Source organism: Sceloporus occidentalis, unplaced genomic scaffold, assembly GCF_023333645.1.
Source record: "Sceloporus occidentalis isolate IW3139 unplaced genomic scaffold, rSceOcc1.0.p SCAF_122, whole genome shotgun sequence".
NCBI classification, from domain to species: domain Eukaryota; kingdom Metazoa; phylum Chordata; class Lepidosauria; order Squamata; family Phrynosomatidae; genus Sceloporus; species Sceloporus occidentalis.
In genome coordinates, this window is record NW_028317102.1 from 103,175 (window position 1) to 125,895 (window position 22,721).

General features: G+C 42.8%; 3 pseudogenes; all 3 read right to left on the reverse strand.

The window, feature by feature from the left end:
* Positions 1-420: 420 nt before the first annotated feature.
* Positions 421-2,691, reverse strand: LOC149282112 (proprotein convertase subtilisin/kexin type 4 pseudogene; annotated as a pseudogene).
* Positions 2,692-12,396: 9,705 nt separating this feature from the next.
* On the reverse strand, positions 12,397-14,667 carry LOC149282113 (proprotein convertase subtilisin/kexin type 4 pseudogene; annotated as a pseudogene).
* A 3,965-nt stretch (positions 14,668-18,632) lies between these two features.
* LOC149282114 (proprotein convertase subtilisin/kexin type 4 pseudogene) lies at positions 18,633-20,903 on the reverse strand (annotated as a pseudogene).
* Positions 20,904-22,721: the final 1,818 nt, after the last annotated feature.

Consider the following 22,721-nt stretch of genomic DNA (forward strand, 5'->3'; position numbering starts at 1 on the left):
CAGATGTGGAAAAGGCTAAACTTGACGGACGCATGTCTTTTTTCAGACTATGTAACTAACTATGCAATACAAATGTGTGAAAAAAACTAACAAGGCAAACGTGTCTCTAAGCATTGCAGCCGTCCAAAGCTTCCCTGTTGAGCATATTTGTCTGTTTTCACAAATACTACCTTTTCCCAGAAATTATCTTCAGTTACACAACTAAGAAGTCAGTGATGTAGTGAATTGTTTTGGAAAGAACAGATTTTATTAATCCACGTATGATAAATCAGATCAGTTATGTCAAATCAGAGATGGCTTCACACTATTCCCTCCCCAAGAGTGTGGCCATACCAACTTTCAAGTAAGTCACATCAAAATGACCTAAAAGTTATGTTTCTGTATCATTGCCAGGCTGGGTCTTTGCTCTTCCTTGTGGTTTTAGTCCTCATCACTATATGAAGGTTGAAGAAGCTGAGATTCTGCTCCCTGTTCAGCTTCCACCTCATCTTTAGGAGCACAGAGCTTACCCTTCTCTACGTCAAAAGACTGAGCTTTGTTTACAGTTCTTCTCCGGAGAAGCCAGCAAATGAAAAACAGCTTCGCTATCGAGACTACAGTAGCCCCGCTTATAACTACAGCCATGGCTATAGTTTCAGGTGCCAGGGTGGTGCTAAGGTCTGTACTTGGAGATTGAGCCTGTGAGCAGGAATGGCTTTTGGCGTTGTAGGTGGATAAAGGTGAGCAGGAAGTGCAATTATTGTCCGACTTCCCGTTACAGGTGTTACAGGATGGATGGCAAGCAGCACAAATACGGGTAAAGCCATCAGATCCTTCTGTCTCCACCGTCTGCGTAGTCTTGAAGTGCTTGGGAGGGCAATAAGACAGGCAGAGCTTTCCAAAGATGTAATACGGTGACTCACATTTTGTACATAACCCATTGCTGTCAAAGGTCAAACAGTCTCTCCTTACAGACCTCTGGATTCTTCTGGCCATCATGTCTTCTTCTGTACCATACAGAATCAGCCTGAAATTATTAAGAAATCCATGGTTCCTATAGCCTCCCTTGTTTAAAAGTTCCAAGGTCCAAATGCCCTGTGGATTTTCATCCCAAGTGTGTGTCGTCATGAAAGACCAGTCTTTGTACCCATCGGTGCTGGTATCATATGCTCTCAAAGCCATCAACACAGAACGGGTGCCCATAGGGCTGGTGAGAGAGATTTCCAGGTCACCTCTGCGACTATAACTTAGGGAGATTTGGGCTTGGACATGTTCCAGGGACACTATGTGGTTGCGGGAACCATGACAGGCAGTGACATTCACGGTCACCAGTAGGTTAGAATCCAGTTTTTGTGGGGTGTTTACAACCTCAATCAGGCACTTTCTTTGAGGCCGAGTTGTCTCCCACATTTTAGCCAGCTCTACTACTTGTCCAGCGTTCAGGAGCCCATAGCCATAATGGTGGCTGACTTTTCGTCCAACTCCATTTGATACCCAGTCTTCAGCAGTCAGGTGGGTGGGATTGGATGATCTTACTACAATATGCTGTAAATCCCTCCATGTTAGAGCTGGGTTTGCCTCCAATGCGAGAGCTAGAATTCCAGTAGCAAGCGGTGCAGAAGCTGAAGTGCCAGTATACTGATCTGTGCACTTGTGACGAATATCAGTGCTGACAATCTTCCCTTCGTTGTTGATGCCGCTGCTGTATGTAGTGGTGAGTAAGGCTGAGCATGCCTCACTGTACCACGGGACCTTTCCATATTCTGTGGTACTACCCACAGAAATGGTGTAGATGCTGTTAGAGTACCCATCAGCATTGCAGTTGTCATAATGCAATCCACCATTTCCAGATGCCCAAACAAAGACAGATCCAAGGCCACCTCGACCATTCGCTATTCCTTTAACGAAAGCCTCAGAAGCAAGCACTCCTGGTCCGTCTACAATCTCACCATCATCGTCAGGGCCCCAGCTGGCACTATAAATGTCAATATGCTGTGGGTTTAGACTCAGTGACTGAGCTTCGATAATATCTGTGATCAACCCGTCCAGCATCCGCACACCGCCTATTGCAGCATTGTAGGCGATTCCGGCGCCACAAATACCATTATTGGCAACTGCAGCCACCTCACCTGCACAGCGGGTCCCGTGGTGGTTCTCATTGGATGGGTCATATCGGGGCTGAGGGTCAGGATCATTACTGTTAAAGTCATAACTTGCCATTGGATCATAGTTCTGTGCCAGATCAGGGTGGTCCTTTTCAAGTCCATCATCCACAATGGTCACAACCACACCCCTTCCAGTGTACCCATGGCTCCAAGCAGTCAGAACGCCTAAGTCAGGATTGCCATTTTTATTCAGGTACCACTGCTTGCGGAACAGGGGGTCTGTTGGCTCCGGATAAGTTTGTCTTTTCTTCCTTCTCTTCAAGGTCTGCTGCTCAAACCAACTAATCTTGGGTTCTTTCTTCAGCTGAACATGCCTACCCCAGTGAGGGCTGAAAGATTTCTTTTGTATGCTCCGATGGACTAGATGGTAGAAATCACTACCAAGCACCACTTCCCCAAGATTGATGAAACCAAATTTCCTTGCTATGCGTTCTGCCTCTGCAGAGCCATCAGGTATGCGCACTGCCCAGCTATTTGTATACAGTTCAAGAGCAAAGAGCGCATGGATCCCGACAGCTACAATCAAAACCAAAGCGATTCTCCACATTTTGCAACGTGAGTTTAAACAAAACTCTGTGTTTTTCACCACCAGTGTTTATATAGCCACTGCTCACCAGTAGTGTCTCAATAAGAGTGTTTGGCAGCAGCAGTGACGCAGTAACAGAATGTGGCAGCAGCACTGTCACAATAACAGGGTGTGGCACATGGACAGCTTACATCACAATAGCAGGGGGAGGGGCATGAAACTCTCAGTGACCAGCCAGCCAACAAAGTAATGCTTACAATGATAGTGTCAATATGTTATATACATACATACCTATACATACTACTGTTCAAAGGTTTGCAATCACTGAGATGTTTTGATTAAAAAAGAAAACTTCTAGCTGTAACATACTTGCAGAAGGGTTTTTTAATGACCAATTGTCATTAGAATGTACATTAACTGGACATATTTCCCAGCTTTAATAAATATTTATATTGTTATTTACTACTAAAGTAAACATGTTAAATAAATGAATTCCTTTTTGAAAATACTTTTGCAGTACTGTACTGTTTCTATAGTTTCTTGGTGAGGCTGCTTAATTTGTGAGGCTGTCCCATCTGTCTTCACACTCAGCTGTCTGTTCAGCACTGGAGGGGTTAATGTTCGCTTCCAGCCTTCCCCAGTGCCCAATACCGACCTCCATGCTTGGGTAGCTCTGAAACCAGGGGCATTGCTAGGTCTCAAAAAAATCCAGGGCTACAGCCCATAGCAGATAAAATAGCAGTGGAGTCCACTTTTGCAGTGGTTACTGTGCATACAGCACACACACATTATACATATATATATATATATATATATATATATATATATATATATACATACATATATATATATATATACACACACATTTTTCCTATTACCCAGATTACACACAGACACAGGACTCACCCAGATTGCACACACAGTGGTCTCCTCTCTGATTTTCAGGTCTCCACTCAGTCTCGCTCAGGCACAAAAAGAGGCTCAAAACTAAACCAAATAACTGCAGGATTCTCAGGGGTAATCAAACCCTAATGATAACCGATCTCAGACAAGTATCTAATATCCTGCCAATAAAACATAACTTTTATTTGTAATGGTAGCCTGTAAGAGCAATACAATGTATCTAAAAAGTGGCCGTCTCTGCTCTACATAGAGGTTTCTAATGACAGACACTATGTATGACTATTCACCCTGCTGCTCCTCCCTACACCCTAAACTGCCTCTATCTAACAAAGCTTCTCTCCCATAGTGACATACTTCCTAGCAGAAGATGTAAAGGGTGCCCAAACCTGTCAGTCTGTCTCGCTTAAAAACATCCTAGGATTGCCTTAACCAGAGAAAAAAGAAAAATAAATAAACTAACCCTGACGTTCAAAACATTTAAAAACGCGAGTAGCTTGGTACAGTTTTTAAAATACTTGCGTGAGACGCCCATTGGACAGCATCCTCACATCCCCACACAGCAGATTTCTCTCCTCGTTGGTACATAACGTCACACCTCCAGGGTTTTTAAATCTTTTAAATCAATTGTTTCTTTTACATATGTCTTAATGACCTTACAACAGATACATACACTGTTACTCGTTAATTAATATTGTTGTTTTAAATTATTTTATGTAAGACAATGACTGCCACACACAACAGGGAAAGATATACATCCGAGACATTTCTGTATATTAAGTGCAGACTAAATGGTATGCCTTAGCAAGAGCAGAAAGGACAAAATGTGGACTACTAGTTATTCAATAGTCCCATATAATTCACTGTCCCTTTCCTTCTATTTGGGGATCTTTCTCAAATCAAATTTTGGAACAGATGCCAAGGCCGATCCTGTGTGGTTGCAGTGCATCATCCTCCTTAGAATGCCCCCGAAATGTTGTCCCAAATAAAAAAGACCTCCAAATTTAGCCGAAACGAACAGCCAGAAAACAAAATTTCTCAAAATGTTTTTAGTGTTGCGGAAAACCTTGATGTAAAGGCATTGCAACGACAGCTGAGCGAAGAAAGCGGTTCATTTCTGAGCCTTTTGAATCCCGTGATGGGCCAGGCACGTCAATTGTCGCTGTCATCTGTGTGATTTTTCATCAAGGCGTTAATCATAACTCTAAGAGCAAATCTGAGGTCGCCCAATACTTTTTCATCCCCCACACATTCTGTGAATTAAACTTTTATTTCTTTATATCTTTACCATTCTCAAAGGAATCCTACATATTTTGTTTGTACAACAAACTAGGCAACAATGTGTGTGAATTAAAGGTCGAATTCTCCTCAGAAAGAGTTTCCTTTCTTCAGATCATGCGCATAATCGAGACAAGGCACGCAGCAAACATAAGTCGAAACGTTGTCTACTTACATGTTTAGATTGCATGGTTTATATAGCATCTTATCTACTTCTAATGATATATCCTGATTGGTCACTTTTCAAGCAGTTAATGCCTTTTAAGCTGCATAATTAAGAATGGCCTATACTTGACCCTTTGCATACATTCAAAGAAGCATGGAGTAGATGTCTTGGCACAGTTTCAAGGATAACATATTTATATATATATATATATATATATATATATATATATCATAAGTCCTCGGCAACTTGGAACTGCAGCTACTATAGTCATAGTAATTATTCCGGACATTATGATTCCTGACTATCGCCAAAACCATCCTTCTAACCAAGAGGTGAACACATCATGTATCCCTGCATTCTCGGCAAGTTCATTTGATAAGGATGTTAGTCCTTCGAGTGCTTTGGTGATGCTCCCATCAGGGGTGGTATTATTTGGTGGCCAATAGCATGTCCAAGCCCATTCGATTCTGCCAGGCCATAAGGGAGGTCGCATCCAGTTGCTCATGTATTCCATAGTGAATCAGATAATTCCTTATAATTAAAATAGCTTCCATTTCCCAGATGTTCCTTACAGGTGTAATTTCCTTCACCACTGCTGGAGGTAATTGAGCCCTTTTAACCTTGGGAAACAACAAGTCTAATGTATGACAAGTTCCATTTCCAGGTGAAGTATAAGTGTCATTAAACAATTGTATCATATAATCCTATTGGATCATTTTCTTTTGTTAATGGAAATGGCACCATAGCCAACTGCGGACGGGCTTCTGCACAGACTATACAATTCTCTTTGTTTAGACTTTTTACAGTAAATCGAAGCCATTCCAACCAAATGTTATCTCCATGGAACTGCTTCCAAGGCAATGTAATCAATAGAACTCAAATTGGTATACCGAATTACCCGTCTCAACTTCCTCAATTTGTTTTTCTTCCTGGATCTGTAACTCTTTTTCTGCTTGGACCTTATCTTCTGGAAAGGATAAAAAAAGAAATTTCCCTGTGGGTCCCAATCTGAAATCCACACACATATGGTATATAGTCTCTCATCCGTCTTCATAGGTTCTTTCAAGGTAAATAGCAATTTGTTACAATTATCAAAGGTTGTACATTCAGATTGTAATCTTTTTACAGAAAATCTTGTTTTAATCTAACTCGCTCTTGCCTCGGGTAAATTATATCCCAAATCTGGACTAGCTGTTGTCCGCATAGCATAATCCTAACCGAGGCATGATTTTATACTTCGTTTCCCGGGGGCTTTTCGGGCATCCAACATATATATATACATGGGCCTTAGCGTACTTTCTTGCTTGCCCTATATTTTCGCAATGAATCAATTTACACAGATCAATGACAATAGAACTACCCCCTGTTTTTTTGCTCTGCTATCTTCCCATCTAGTCACCTTCTTGTTCCCATCCAATTTAGCATTAGCATCAGAATAAGGAATTATTGAAAAGGCATCAGTCACTACCCAACAAACTTTAAGCAGGCACCACCTCTTCATCCTACCTGGCCGTCAACTCAGGGTTCGGGGAATGGATTTCTTCACTGGCTTGAGACGAGTCCAACCTATTGTCTGGACCCCCCTTTGTACCCAGACTTAATGAGTGACTACCAGCAAGTGGTGTTACCTTCTTACAGTGCGACTGATGTATCCAACAACTCCTTTTGGCTATTTTACACGCAGTGGGGGTGGTTAATAAAACTTGATACGGTCCTTCACACCTTGGTGATGACCAGTTCTTCCATTTGATTATCCTTACTAAGTCAGTGATGTAGTGAATTGTTTTGGAAAGAACAGTTTTTATTATTAATCCACGTATGATACATCATATCAGATGTGCTGTCCTTAAGACATATGATTAACCCCTTAAGGACAATGGGCGGTCCCTAAACCCATTTAAAACAATGCATTTTGAGCCCGTAGATGTATGGGCTTTGTCATTAAGGGGTTAAGAAATGTTTGTGTATTACATTTAAGATCTATTATGATGTCCTATTATGTATAGTATTATAGATGTTGGTGCCATCTGGTGGCTATTTGCTGTAATCACCAGCCTTTAATACTTGAGCATCTTAGCCCTGCATCCCAGGAGTTGCATAATGCTGGAGGCTGTAAAGAGCGAATTTCCTTTCCTGTCCCTGCCAGGGTGGATGGAGTGGTACTAAGGTCTGTACTTGGAGACTGAGCCTGTGAGCATGAATTGTTTTCGGCGTTGTAGGTGGACAAAGGTGAGCAGGAAGTGCAATTATTGTCCGACTTCCTGTTACAGGTGTTACAGGATGGATGGCAAGCAGCACAAATACGGGTAAAGCCATCAGGTCCTTCTGTCTCCACCGTCTGCGTAGTCTTGAAGTGCTTGGGAGGGCAATAAGACAGGCAGAGCTTTCCAAAGATGTAATACGGTGACTCACATTTTGTACATAACCCATTGCTGCCCCAGGTCAAACAGTCTCTCCTTACAGACCTCTGGATTCTTCTGGCCATCATGTCTTCTTCTGTACCATACAGAATCAGCCTGAAATTATGAAGAAAGACCAGTCTTTGTACCCATCGGCGCTGGTATCCTTTTTAAAAAATTTATATTTTTATGTTTCAAGAAGAAACCGTTTCTTATGTGTTACAAAAATGTTGATCACTGAACATGTATTATTATTTGTAATCTCAATAAGAATATGCAATAGACAATTGCTGTTTTCTGTTGGCCTGAAAGAGTTATTTCTAATGTTTTAAACATATATAAATACATACATTTCTCTATCATTCTATCCCAATCATCCTCATGGAGGGGGCCTAGGGTTTTCTGTCGGGGCGAGTTAACTGTCTTATATTATGTTCTATATCGCCCAGGGAGAAAAAATGAAAAAAAGTAAAGAGGAAACCCAGAGTCAGAGCGGGAAAGATTAACATTCTTAGAATTTGGGCCCTTTTTAGTTAATAATTTCCTCTAAACCAGCCACAAGGGCTGATTTCCATGGCTCCCAAATTTTATAAAATGTAACAACATTATTGATTTTGGAGAAATAGCCTCTTTCCATTGAATATTGGTATTGAATTTGATTAAAGACTAACTTCCAACTAATTCTATCTTCTTTTCTCCACTGTCTGGTCATACACATCTTAACCGCAAGGAGAACATGAACAATAAAGATATTTTGTTTTACCGAAAATTTGTCTAGACCCAGCAGGGGATATCCTGTTCTCCGATGACCTTCCGGGTTACGTCAACAGTGACGCACCCCGGAAGGGAATGCCTGATCGCGTGGCCGGGTAGTTTAAAATAGAACAGCTTTCCAGCTTTCATGCCGGAAGCTGTTACATCAGATCAGACAGCAGAAAGCCGGCGATGACAGCTTCTTCTGTCAGTCCAGGCTGTCAAATGACGTGCAGCAGCAGGCATGTGTCCCTGACGCTGCAAGAAGGGCTGGACGTACCGGTATGTCCATAGGGGATTCTTGAGAGGCGTTTTTTGGACGTCCCGGTACGTCCATAGGGGATTGAAGGGGTTAACCAGAGAAAAAAGAAAAATAAATAAATAAAGCCCGACATTCGCAACATTAGAAAACACGAGTAGCTCAGTACAGTTTTTAAAATACTTGTGTGAGACGCCCATCGGACAGCATCCTCACATCCCCACACGTTCATTGGCTCACATTAACACAGGAGCTTAAATGAGCTGAAAGGAGATTTCTCTCCTCGTTGGTACATAACGTCACACCTCCAGGGTTTGCAGCAAGCAGGCAGCCGACACGTTTCCTTACTTTTAGTCTTAACAGACCGATGTTTAGACTAGACCGGCACTTATCATCATGTAACCAATAGTGCCCTGACAGAGCATCAGTGATCTACTTCAGAAAATATTTTAAATACCAGCTCAATAAAGAAATTATAATGGTATATGTTCTGCCCCAAATCATGTATTCAATTTTCTCATATGATGGCTAAATCTTTATGTATAATTAAAATTAAAAGATATATCCCATGTAACACATATGACACATTGCATCCATGTCTATCCAGTACTTGTTTCAAAATATTAATAGTTCGCAAATTATGTACTTTATATGGTTTATCTAAATATTTCCATTACGTGATTCGGACGAGCCTGCTTCTACAGTTTTTTATATAATTGTTTTTCTTTTAAATCAATTGTTTCTTTTAAATATGTCTTAATTACCTTACAATAGCTTATCACATACATACACTCAGAGCCGGCCTTAGGTGTTCTGGCACCCTGTGCGAACTACACCTCTGGTGCCCCCTCTCGTCCCCCAAAAAAGAAAGGAAAAAAATCTTGTAACAAACAAATAGCTTTCATTAAACAAAACAGCTAATCTGCTGTAACAAAAACAATTTTTTAAACCCTGCTACCACACCAAAAAAAATTGCCACACTGACTGCAGATTAGGGGAAGACTGAAAATCACATGTTAACTCAGCGATAATGGTATAGATCAAATAAACAGAATCAGACATACAAACCCTCTATTTGTAGGTATACAATAATAATGTAAGGAAACATAGCGTACCAGATACAGATCGACAGAATAACACACACCCAGCTTTGCAGGTATAAATATATTGGAATTCACATATAAACTCAGCATTAAAGGTATAGATAACCCCCTAAATTACAGCATAGATCACAGGTCACACACCCCAAAGCCAGCCCTGGCGTCCTCATTGCCCACATAGAACCTGATCAGCACCCAGATTACACACATATTACAGCCCAGCCTGAGCCAACTTTTTCCCCAAACAGCCCAGTATAAGACATCTTTGTCTGCAAACTATGTACCCCCTCTTATCACTATCCTTCCCCCCTCTGCCCCTTCTCACTGCCCCCCCTCTGCCACTTCTCACTGCCTCCCCCTCTGCCACTTCTCACTGCCTCTCCCTCTGCCACTTCTCACTGCCCACCTCTGCCACTTCTCACTGCCCCCCCTCTGCCACTTCTCACTGCACCCCCCTCTGCCACTTCTCACTGCCTCCCCCTCTGCCACTTCTCACTGCCTCCCCCTCTGCCACTTCTCACTGCCCACCTCTGCCACTTCTCACTGCCCCCCCTCTGACACTTCTCACTGCCTCCCCCTCTGCCACTTCTCACTGCCTCACCTGCTGTGCCACTTCTCACTACCCCCCCTCTGCCACTTCTCACTGCCCCCCCCTCTGCCACTTCTCACTGCACCCCCCTCTGCCACTTCTCACTGCCTCCCCCTCTGCCACTTCTCACTGCCACCCCCTCTGCCACTTCTTACTGCCTCCCCCTCTGCCACTTCTCACTGCCTCCCCCTCTGCCACTTCTCACTGCCTCCCCCTCTGCCACTTCTCACTGCCTTCCCGCGCTCTGTCACTTCTCACTGCCCCCCCCCTCCCTATCTACCCCCTCTCCCTACTTCTCGTTATAATTGCTTACCTTGTTGCCGGCGTCCGTCTTCCCACTTTGCCGTGATGCGCACTTCACAGCTGAGCGCCGAAATATGACGTCATATTCCGGCGCTCACCAGGAAACGCCGGCGCCGCGACGGAGATCGACGCCTCGCGTAGAAGAGTGAGGTGTGCCGAGCGGTTGCTGAAAACTTCATGAACGATCGCTCGGCGCCCCTGTTTCTCTTCCGCATTAAATAAAGTTGTTAAAGAAAGACGATGTTTCTATTCCTGACTCCAGGGCAGGCGCCCCTGCTGCCACAGCGCACAGGTAGCACACCCCTAAGACCTGCCCTGCAAACACTGTTACTTGTTGATTAATATTGTTGTTTTAAATTATTTTATGTAAGACAATGACTGCCACACACAACAGGGAAAGATATACATCCGAGACATTTCTGTATATTAAGTGCAAAGTAAATGGTATGCCTTAGCAAGAGCAGAAAGGACAAAATGTGGACTACTAGTTATTCAATAGTCCCATATAATTCACTGTCCCTTTCCTTCTATTTGGGGATCTTCCTCCAATCAAACTTTAAATAAAAAAGACCTCCGAATTTCAGCCGAAACGAACCGCCAGAAAACAAAATTTCTCAAAATGTTTTTAGTGTTGCGGAAAACCTTGATGTAAAGGCATTGCAACGTCAGCTGAGCGAAGAAAGCGGTTGCTTTCTGAGCTTGTTGAACCCCATGATGGGCCAGGCACGTCAATTGTCGCTGTCATCTGTGTGATTTCTCATCAAGGCATTAATCATAACTCTAAGAGCAAATCTGAGGTCGCCCAATAATTTTTCATCCTCCAAGCATTCTGTAAATTAAATTAAATTAAATTTATTTTTATATCTTTACATTTTCAAAGGAATCCTACATATTTTGTTTGTACAACAAACTAGGCAACAATGTGCAATGTCAGTCAGCAGTTGCTAAGGCCAGTAAGGTATTGTCATGTATAAAAAGGAGCATCAATTCGCGGGATAAAAATATAATTGTGCCTCTTTATAAATCAATGGTAAGACCACACCTTGAAAATGCTGTGCAATTTTGGCTACAAAATTAATTACATGGAATGGAACTCTTTAGTTATTTAGAAAGGTTAAAAAAAGTAAATATTTTTAGTTTAGAAGAATGGAGCCTCGGAGGGGATATGATAACATAAATATATTCAGGGCCAAAACAAACCATTGTCTGGAAATCTATTCAAAAACAGGACTATGCATAGGACACGGGGTCACGCGTTTAGACTGGAAGAAAGGAGATTTAGTCTAAGGCAGAGGAAAGGTTTTTTACAGTAAGGACAATAAGGATGTGGAATTCTCTGCCTGCAGAGGTAGTTTAAACAGCAACTGGATGAATACATGCAAAAATATAATATTCAGGGATATCATTTTTAAATTATGGGGAAATAGCTTCTTGATCCAAGGAAAGATCTGACTGCTATTCTGGGATCAAGAAGGATTCCCCCCCCCCCTAGTTTTTGCAAAATTAGAAAGGGCTACAAACTGGATTTTTAGTCCCTTCTTTTGGATTAACAGCAATTAACAGATGTGGGAAAGGCTAAACTTGATGGACGCATGTCTTTTTTCAGACTATGTAACTATGCAATACAAATGTGTGAAATAAACTAACAAGACAAACGTGTCTCTAAGCATTGCAGCCGTCCAAAGCTTCCCTGTTATATTTGTCTGTTTTCACAAATACTACCTTTTCCCAGAAATTATCTTCAGTTACACAACTAATAAGTCAGTGATGTAGTGAATTGTTTTGGAACGCATGATTTTTATTATTAATCCACGTATGATAAATCAGATCGGATATGTCAAATCAGAGATGGCGTCACGCTATTCCCTCCCCAAGAGTGTGGCCATATCAACTATCAAGTAAGTCACATCAAAATGACCTTTTTCATTGTCAAGTCTCTGTATCATTGCCAGGCTGGGTCTTTGCTCTTCCTTGTGGTTTTAGTCCTCATCGCTATATGAAGGTTGGAGAAGCTGAGATTCTGCTCCCTGTTCAGCTTCCACCTCATCATTAGGAGCACAGAGCTTACCCTTCTCTACGTCAAAAGACTGAGCTTTGTTTACAGTTCTTCTCCGGAGAAGCCAGCAAATGAAAAACAGCTTCGCTATCGAGACTACAGTAGCCCCGCTTATAACTACAGCCATGGCTATAGTTTCAGGTGCCAGGGTGGTGCTAAGGTCTGTACTTGGAGATTGAGCCTGTGAGCAGGAATGGCTTTTGGCGTTGTAGGTGGATAAAGGTGAGCAGGAAGTGCAATTATTGTCCGACTTCCCGTTACAGGTGTTACAGGATGGATGGCAAGCAGCACAAATACGGGTAAAGCCATCAGATCCTTCTGTCTCCACCGTCTGCGTAGTCTTGAAGTGCTTGGGAGGGCAATAAGACAGGCAGAGCTTTCCAAAGATGTAATACGGTGACTCACATTTTGTACATAACCCATTGCTGTCAAAGGTCAAACAGTCTCTCCTTACAGACCTCTGGATTCTTCTGGCCATCATGTCTTCTTCTGTACCATACAGAATCAGCCTGAAATTATTAAGAAATCCATGGTTCCTATAGCCTCCCTTGTTTAAAAGTTCCAAGGTCCAAATGCCCTGTGGATTTTCATCCCAAGTGTGTGTCGTCATGAAAGACCAGTCTTTGTACCCATCGGTGCTGGTATCATATGCTCTCAAAGCCATCAACACAGAACGGGTGCCCATAGGGCTGGTGAGAGAGATTTCCAGGTCACCTCTGCGACTATAACTTAGGGAGATTTGGGCTTGGACATGTTCCAGGGACACTATGTGGTTGCGGGAACCATGACAGGCAGTCACATTCACGGTCACCAGTAGGTTAGAATCCAGTTTTTGTGGGGTGTTTACAACCTCAATCAGGCACTTTCTTTGAGGCCGAGTTGTCTCCCACATTTTAGCCAGCTCTACTACTTGTCCAGCATTCAGGAGCCCATAGCCATAATGGTGGCTGACTTTTCGTCCAACTCCATTTGATACCCAGTCTTCAGCAGTCAGGTGGGTGGGATTGGATGATCTTACTACAATATGCTGTAAATCCCTCCATGTTAGAGCTGGGTTTGCCTCCAATGCGAGAGCTAGAATTCCAGTAGCAAGCGGTGCAGAAGCTGAAGTGCCAGTATACTGATCTGTGCACTTGTGACGAATATCAGTGCTGACAATCTTCCCTTCGTTGTTGATGCCGCTGCTGTATGTAGTGGTGAGTAAGGCTGAGCATGCCTCACTGTACCACGGGACCTTTCCATATTCTGTGGTACTACCCACAGAAATGGTGTAGATGCTGTTAGAGTACCCATCAGCATTGCAGTTGTCATAATGCAATCCACCATTTCCAGATGCCCAAACAAAGACAGATCCAAGGCCACCTCGACCATTCGCTATTCCTTTAACGAAAGCCTCAGAAGCAAGCACTCCTGGTCCGTCTACAATCTCACCATCATCGTCAGGGCCCCAGCTGGCACTATAAATGTCAATATGCTGTGGGTTTAGACTCAGTGACTGAGCTTCGATAATATCTGTGATCAACCCGTCCAGCATCCGCACACCGCCTATTGCAGCATTGTAGGCGATTCCGGCGCCACAAATACCATTATTGGCAACTGCAGCCACCTCACCTGCACAGCGGGTCCCGTGGTGGTTCTCATTGGATGGGTCATATCGGGGCTGAGGGTCAGGATCATTACTGTTAAAGTCATAACTTGCCATTGGATCATAGTTCTGTGCCAGATCAGGGTGGTCCTTTTCAAGTCCATCATCCACAATGGTCACAACCACACCCCTTCCAGTGTACCCATGGCTCCAAGCAGTCAGAACGCCTAAGTCAGGATTGCCATTTTTATTCAGGTACCACTGCTTGCGGAACAGGGGATCTGTTGGCTCCGGATAAGTTTGTCTTTTCTTCCTTCTCTTCAAGGTCTGCTGCTCAAACCAACTAATCTTGGGTTCTTTCTTCAGCTGAACATGCCTACCCCAGTGAGGGCTGAAAGATTTCTTTTGTATGCTCCGATGGACTAGATGGTAGAAATCACTGCCAAGCACCACTTGTCCAAGATTGATGAAACCAAATTTCCGTGCTATGCGTTCTGCCTCTGCAGAGCCATCAGGTATGCGCACTGCCCAGCTATTTGTATACAGTTCAAGAGCAAAGAGCGCATGGATCCCGACAGCTACAATCAAAACCAAAGCGATTCTCCACATTTTGCAACGTGAGTTTAAACAAGACTCTGTGTTTTTCACCACCAGTGTTTATATAGCCACTGCTCACCAGTAGTGTCTCAATAAGAGTGTTTGGCAGCAGCAGTGACACAGTAACAGAATGTGGCAGCAGCAGTGTCACAATAACAGGGTGTGGCACATGGACAGCTTACATCACAATAGCAGGGGGCGGGGCATGAAACTCTCAGTGACCAGCCAGCCAAAAAAGTAATGCTTACAATGATAGTGTCAATGTGTTTATACATATATATATATATATATATATATATATATATATATATATATATACACACACACATACATGTATATACTACTGTTCAAAGGTTTGCAATAACTGGGCTGTTTTTATGAAAAATTAAAACTTCTAGCTGTAACATACTTGAAAAAGGGTTTTTTAAAGATCAACTGTCATTAGAATGTACATTAACTGGACATTTTTCCAGCATTACTAAATATTTATATTGTTATGTACAACAAAAGTAAACATGTTAAATAAATACATTCCTATTTTAAAATAATGTGCAGTACTGTACCGTTTCTATAATTTCTTGATGAGGCTGCTTAATTTGTGAGGCTGCCTCATCTGTCTCCACACTCAGCTGTCTGTTCAGCACTGGAGGGGTTAATGTTCGCTTGCAGCCTTCCCCAGTGCCCAATACCGACCGCCATGCGCGGGTAGCTCTGTAAACCAGGGGCATTGCTAGATCTCCAAAAGATCCAGGGCTACAGCGCATAGCAGATTAAATAGCAGAGGAGTCCACTTTTGCAGCCGTTACTGTGCACACAGCACACACACACATATATATATATATATATATACATATATACACACACACATATATATATATATATATATATATATATACACATTTTTCCTATTACCCAGATTATACACAGACACAGGACTCACCCAGCACCCAGATTGCACCCACAGTGGTCTCCTCTCTGAGTTTCAGGTCTCCCGTCAGTCTCGCTCAGGCACATCAGTTATTCATAAATATAAAAAGAGAAAAGATGCTCAAAACTAAACCAAATAACTGCAGGATTCTCAGGGGTAATCAAACCCTAATGAAAACCGATCTCAGACAAGTATCTGATATCCTGCCAATAAAACAGAACTTTTATTTGTAATGGTAGCCTGTAAGAGCAATACAATGTATCTAAAAAGTGGCCGTCTCTGCTCTACATAGAGGTTTCTAATGACAGACACTATGTATGACTATTCACCCTGCTGCTCCTCCCTACACCCTAAACTGCCTCTATCTAACAAAGCTTCTCTCCCATAGTGACATACTTCCTAGCAGAAGATGTAAAGGGTGCCCAAACCTGTCAGTCTGTCTCGCTTAAAAACATCCTAGGATTGCCTTAACCAGAGAAAAAAGAAAAAGAAACTAACCCTGACGTTCAAAACATTTAAAAACGCGAGTTTTCAAATGGACCGCATCCTCACATCCCCACACGTTCATTGGCTCACATCAACACAGCAGCTTAAATCAGCCGAAAGGAGATTTCTCTCCTCTTTGGTACATAACGTCACACATCCAGGGTTTGCAGCTGTTTTTTTTTTAAATATATCATTGTTTTTCTTTCAAATCAATTGTTTATTTTACAATTCTCTTAATGATCTTTCAATAGCTTATCGCATACATACACTGTTACTCGTTGATTAAACCCTTCGTGACAAAGGCTGATTTTACTTTTTGTACCCTTCGTGACAATGGCCGTTTTAACATTTCTGCACTGCTCGTGTTTAGTTGTAAACACACTGTGATTAGAAAGCTGGGCTCCATTGACTTGCATGGTTGAATGCAGTACCTGTAATCAACCTGCAACTGGAGCCAGAGTTCTCTAGAGGGTCAGGAGACCGTCTAGCGAACCTTTTCATCTTTATTATTTTTTTTCCCGGGCCGCCGCCATCTTGCTGATGGCGAAGATCACCGGCAGCTGCGGCTTTGACCGCTCTCCGGAGCGGTCACACTCCATCAAGAGGTAAGTGTTTGGTGTCGCTGAATGCCTCCTGATCCAGGCATTCCAGCGACACCATTTAAGTTTAGGAGGTGATCGTTGATCGCCTCCTAAACGCTTTTAAAACGGGCGTCCGCCGCCATACATTGTATGGCGGATGTTGACGCCCCGGGGAGGGGCCAGACATGGCCCCTGATTCCGATCATGGCGTTGCTGAATGCCTCGAGGTCGAGGCATTACAGCAACGCCGTTTGGGTAAAAAAATCGATCACGGATCGTTTTTTTTTACCCGTTTTAACAAATGACGGTCCTGGCACGTCATTTGTCGTTAACGACATGTTTTTCCGTGACGTGCCCGGACCGTCAATTGTCATCAAGGGGTTAATGTTGTTGTTTTAAATTATTTTACGTAAAACAATGACTGCCACACACAGGGAAAGATATACAACCAAGACATTTCCGTATATTAAGTGCAAACTAAATGGTATGCTTTAGCAAGAGCAGAAAGGACCAAATGTGGACTACTAGTTATTCAATAGTCCCATATAATTCACTGTCCCTTTCCTTCCATTTGGGGATCTTCCTCAAATCAAACACTGGAACAGATGCCAAGGCCGATCCTGTGTGGTTGTAGCACATCATCCTGCTTTGAACGCCCCTGAAATGTCTCCCCAAATAAAAAAGGCCCCTGAATTCCAGCCGAAACGAACAGCCAAAAAACATAATTTCTCAATGTTTTTAGTGTTGCGGAAAACCTTGATGTAAAGGCATTGAAACGTCAGCTGAGCGAAGAAAGTGACTTCTTTCTGAGCTGGTTGAACCCCATGATGGGCCAGGCACGTCAATTGTCGCTGTCATCTGTGTGATTTCTCATCAATGCGTTAATCATAACTCTAAGAGCAAATCTGAGGTCGCCCAAAACTTTTTCATCCCCCACACATTCTGTGAATTAAACTTTTATTTTTATATCTTTACATTTTCAAAGGAATCCTACATACTTTGTACAACAAACTAGGCAACAATGTGCAATGTCAGTCAGCAGTTGCTAAGGCCAGTAAGGTATTGTCGTGTATAAAAAGGGCATCAATTTGCAGGAAAAATGGCGCCTCAGAGGGGATACAATAGCATTATATAAATATATTCGGGGCCAAAACAAACCATTGTCTGGAAACCTATTCATAAACAGGACTATGCACAGGACACGGGGTCACGCGTTTAGACTGGAAGAAAGGAGATTTAGTCTAAGGCAGAGGAAAGGGTTTTTTACAGTAAGGACAATAGGGATGTGGAATTCTCTGCCTGCAGAGGTAGTTTTATCAGAGTCTGTACAGATGTTTAAGCAACAACTGGATGAATACATGCAAAAACATAATATTCAGGGATATCATTTTTTAATTATGGGGAAATAGCTTCTTGATCCAAGGAAAGATCTGACTGCTATTCTGGGATCAAGAAGGATTCCCCCCCCCCTAGTTTTTGCAAAATTAGAAAGGGCTACAAACTGGATTTTTAGCGCCTTCTTTTGGATTAACAGCAATTAACAGATGTGGGAAAGGCTAAACTTGACGGACGCATGTCTTTTTTCAGACTATGTAACTATGCAATACAAATGTGTGAAATAAACTAACAAGACAAACGTGTCTCTAAGCATTGCAGCCGTCCAAAGCTTCCCTGTTGAGCATATTTGTCTGTTTTCACAAATACTACCTTTTCCCAGAAGTTATCTTCAGTTACACAACTAAGAAGTCAGTGATGTAGTGAATTGTTTTGGAAAGAAGAGATTTTATTAATCCACGTATGATAAATCAGATTAGTTATGTCAAATCAGAGATGGCTTCACACTATTCCCTCCCCAAGAGTGTGGCCATACCACCTTTCAAGTAAGTCACATCAAAAATGACCTAAAAGTTATGTTTTCATGTCAAAAACATGTAAAGTCTCTGTATCATTGCCAGGCTGGGTCTTTGCTCTTCCTTGTGGTTTTAGTCCTCATCGCTATATGAAGGTTGGAGAAGCTGAGATTCTGCTCCCTGTTCAGCTTCCACCTCATCATTAGGAGCACAGAGCTTACCCTTCTCTACGTCAAAAGACTGAGCTTTGTTTACAGTTCTTCTCCGGAGAAGCCAGCAAATGAAAAACAGCTTCGCTATCGAGACTACAGTAGCCCCGCTTATAACTACAGCCATGGCTATAGTTTCAGGTGCCAGGGTGGTGCTAAGGTCTGTACTTGGAGATTGAGCCTGTGAGCAGGAATGGCTTTTGGCGTTGTAGGTGGATAAAGGTGAGCAGGAAGTGCAATTATTGTCCGACTTCCCGTTACAGGTGTTACAGGATGGATGGCAAGCAGCACAAATACGGGTAAAGCCATCAGATCCTTCTGTCTCCACCGTCTGCGTAGTCTTGAAGTGCTTGGGAGGGCAATAAGACAGGCAGAGCTTTCCAAAGATGTAATACGGTGACTCACATTTTGTACATAACCCATTGCTGTCAAAGGTCAAACAGTCTCTCCTTACAGACCTCTGGATTCTTCTGGCCATCATGTCTTCTTCTGTACCATACAGAATCAGCCTGAAATTATTAAGAAATCCATGGTTCCTATAGCCTCCCTTGTTTAAAAGTTCCAAGGTCCAAATGCCCTGTGGATTTTCATCCCAAGTGTGTGTCGTCATGAAAGACCAGTCTTTGTACCCATCGGTGCTGGTATCATATGCTCTCAAAGCCATCAACACAGAACGGGTGCCCATAGGGCTGGTGAGAGAGATTTCCAGGTCACCTCTGCGACTATAACTTAGGGAGATTTGGGCTTGGACATGTTCCAGGGACACTATGTGGTTGCGGGAACCATGACAGGCAGTGACATTCACGGTCACCAGTAGGTTAGAATCCAGTTTTTGTGGGGTGTTTACAACCTCAATCAGGCACTTTCTTTGAGGCCGAGTTGTCTCCCACATTTTAGCCAGCTCTACTACTTGTCCAGCGTTCAGGAGCCCATAGCCATAATGGTGGCTGACTTTTCGTCCAACTCCATTTGATACCCAGTCTTCAGCAGTCAGGTGGGTGGGATTGGATGATCTTACTACAATATGCTGTAAATCCCTCCATGTTAGAGCTGGGTTTGCCTCCAATGCGAGAGCTAGAATTCCAGTAGCAAGCGGTGCAGAAGCTGAAGTGCCAGTATACTGATCTGTGCACTTGTGACGAATATCAGTGCTGACAATCTTCCCTTCGTTGTTGATGCCGCTGCTGTATGTAGTGGTGAGTAAGGCTGAGCATGCCTCACTGTACCACGGGACCTTTCCATATTCTGTGGTACTACCCACAGAAATGGTGTAGATGCTGTTAGAGTACCCATCAGCATTGCAGTTGTCATAATGCAATCCACCATTTCCAGATGCCCAAACAAAGACAGATCCAAGGCCACCTCGACCATTCGCTATTCCTTTAACGAAAGCCTCAGAAGCAAGCACTCCTGGTCCGTCTACAATCTCACCATCATCGTCAGGGCCCCAGCTGGCACTATAAATGTCAATATGCTGTGGGTTTAGACTCAGTGACTGAGCTTCGATAATATCTGTGATCAACCCGTCCAGCATCCGCACACCGCCTATTGCAGCATTGTAGGCGATTCCGGCGCCACAAATACCATTATTGGCAACTGCAGCCACCTCACCTGCACAGCGGGTCCCGTGGTGGTTCTCATTGGATGGGTCATATCGGGGCTGAGGGTCAGGATCATTACTGTTAAAGTCATAACTTGCCATTGGATCATAGTTCTGTGCCAGATCAGGGTGGTCCTTTTCAAGTCCATCATCCACAATGGTCACAACCACACCCCTTCCAGTGTACCCATGGCTCCAAGCAGTCAGAACGCCTAAGTCAGGATTGCCATTTTTATTCAGGTACCACTGCTTGCGGAACAGGGGGTCTGTTGGCTCCGGATAAGTTTGTCTTTTCTTCCTTCTCTTCAAGGTCTGCTGCTCAAACCAACTAATCTTGGGTTCTTTCTTCAGCTGAACATGCCTACCCCAGTGAGGGCTGAAAGATTTCTTTTGTATGCTCCGATGGACTAGATGGTAGAAATCACTACCAAGCACCACTTCCCCAAGATTGATGAAACCAAATTTCCTTGCTATGCGTTCTGCCTCTGCAGAGCCATCAGGTATGCGCACTGCCCAGCTATTTGTATACAGTTCAAGAGCAAAGAGCGCATGGATCCCGACAGCTACAATCAAAACCAAAGCGATTCTCCACATTTTGCAACGTGAGTTTAAACAAAACTCTGTGTTTTTCACCACCAGTGTTTATATAGCCACTGCTCACCAGTAGTGTCTCAATAAGAGTGTTTGGCAGCAGCAGTGACGCAGTAACAGAATGTGGCAGCAGCACTGTCACAATAACAGGGTGTGGCACATGGACAGCTTACATCACAATAGCAGGGGGAGGGGCATGAAACTCTCAGTGACCAGCCAGCCAACAAAGTAATGCTTACAATGATAGTGTCAATATGTTATATACATACATACCTATACATACTACTGTTCAAAGGTTTGCAATCACTGAGATGTTTTGATTAAAAAAGAAAACTTCTAGCTGTAACATACTTGCAGAAGGGTTTTTTAATGACCAATTGTCATTAGAATGTACATTAACTGGACATATTTCCCAGCTTTAATAAATATTTATATTGTTATTTACTACTAAAGTAAACATGTTAAATAAATGAATTCCTTTTTGAAAATACTTTTGCAGTACTGTACTGTTTCTATAGTTTCTTGGTGAGGCTGCTTAATTTGTGAGGCTGTCTCATCTGTCTTCACACTCAGCTGTCTGTTCAGCACTGGAGGGGTTAATGTTCGCTTCCAGCCTTCCCCAGTGCCCAATACCGACCTCCATGCTTGGGTAGCTCTGAAACCAGGGGCATTGCTAGGTCTCAAAAAAATCCAGGGCTACAGCCCATAGCAGATAAAATAGCAGTGGAGTCCACTTTTGCAGTGGTTACTGTGCATACAGCACACACACATTATACATATATATATATATATATATATATATATACACACACATTTTTCCTATTACCCAGATTACACACAGACACAGGACTCACCCAGATTGCACACACAGTGGTCTCCTCTCTGATTTTCAGGTCTCCACTCAGTCTCGCTCAGGCACAAAAAGAGGCTCAAAACTAAACCAAATAACTGCAGGATTCTCAGGGGTAATCAAACCCTAATGATAACCGATCTCAGACAAGTATCTAATATCCTGCCAATAAAACATAACTTTTATTTGTAATGGTAGCCTGTAAGAGCAATACAATGTATCTAAAAAGTGGCCGTCTCTGCTCTACATAGAGGTTTCTAATGACAGACACTATGTATGACTATTCACCCTGCTGCTCCTCCCTACACCCTAAACTGCCTCTATATAACAAAGCTTCTCTCCCATAGTGACATACTTCCTAGCAGAAGATGTAAAGGGTGCCCAAACCTGTCAGTCTGTCTCGCTTAAAAACATCCTAGGATTGCCTTAACCAGAGAAAAAAGAAAAATAAATAAACTAACCCTGACGTTCAAAACATTTAAAAACGCGAGTAGCTTGGTACAGTTTTTAAAATACTTGCGTGAGACGCCCATTGGACAGCATCCTCACATCCCCACACAGCAGATTTCTCTCCTCGTTGGTACATAACGTCACACCTCCAGGGTTTTTAAATCTTTTAAATCAATTGTTTCTTTTACATATGTCTTAATGACCTTACAACAGATACATACACTGTTACTCGTTAATTAATATTGTTGTTTTAAATTATTTTATGTAAGACAATGACTGCCACACACAACAGGGAAAGATATACATCCGAGACATTTCTGTATATTAAGTGCAGACTAAATGGTATGCCTTAGCAAGAGCAGAAAGGACAAAATGTGGACTACTAGTTATTCAATAGTCCCATATAATTCACTGTCCCTTTCCTTCTATTTGGGGATCTTTCTCAAATCAAATTTTGGAACAGATGCCAAGGCCGATCCTGTGTGGTTGCAGTGCATCATCCTCCTTAGAATGCCCCCGAA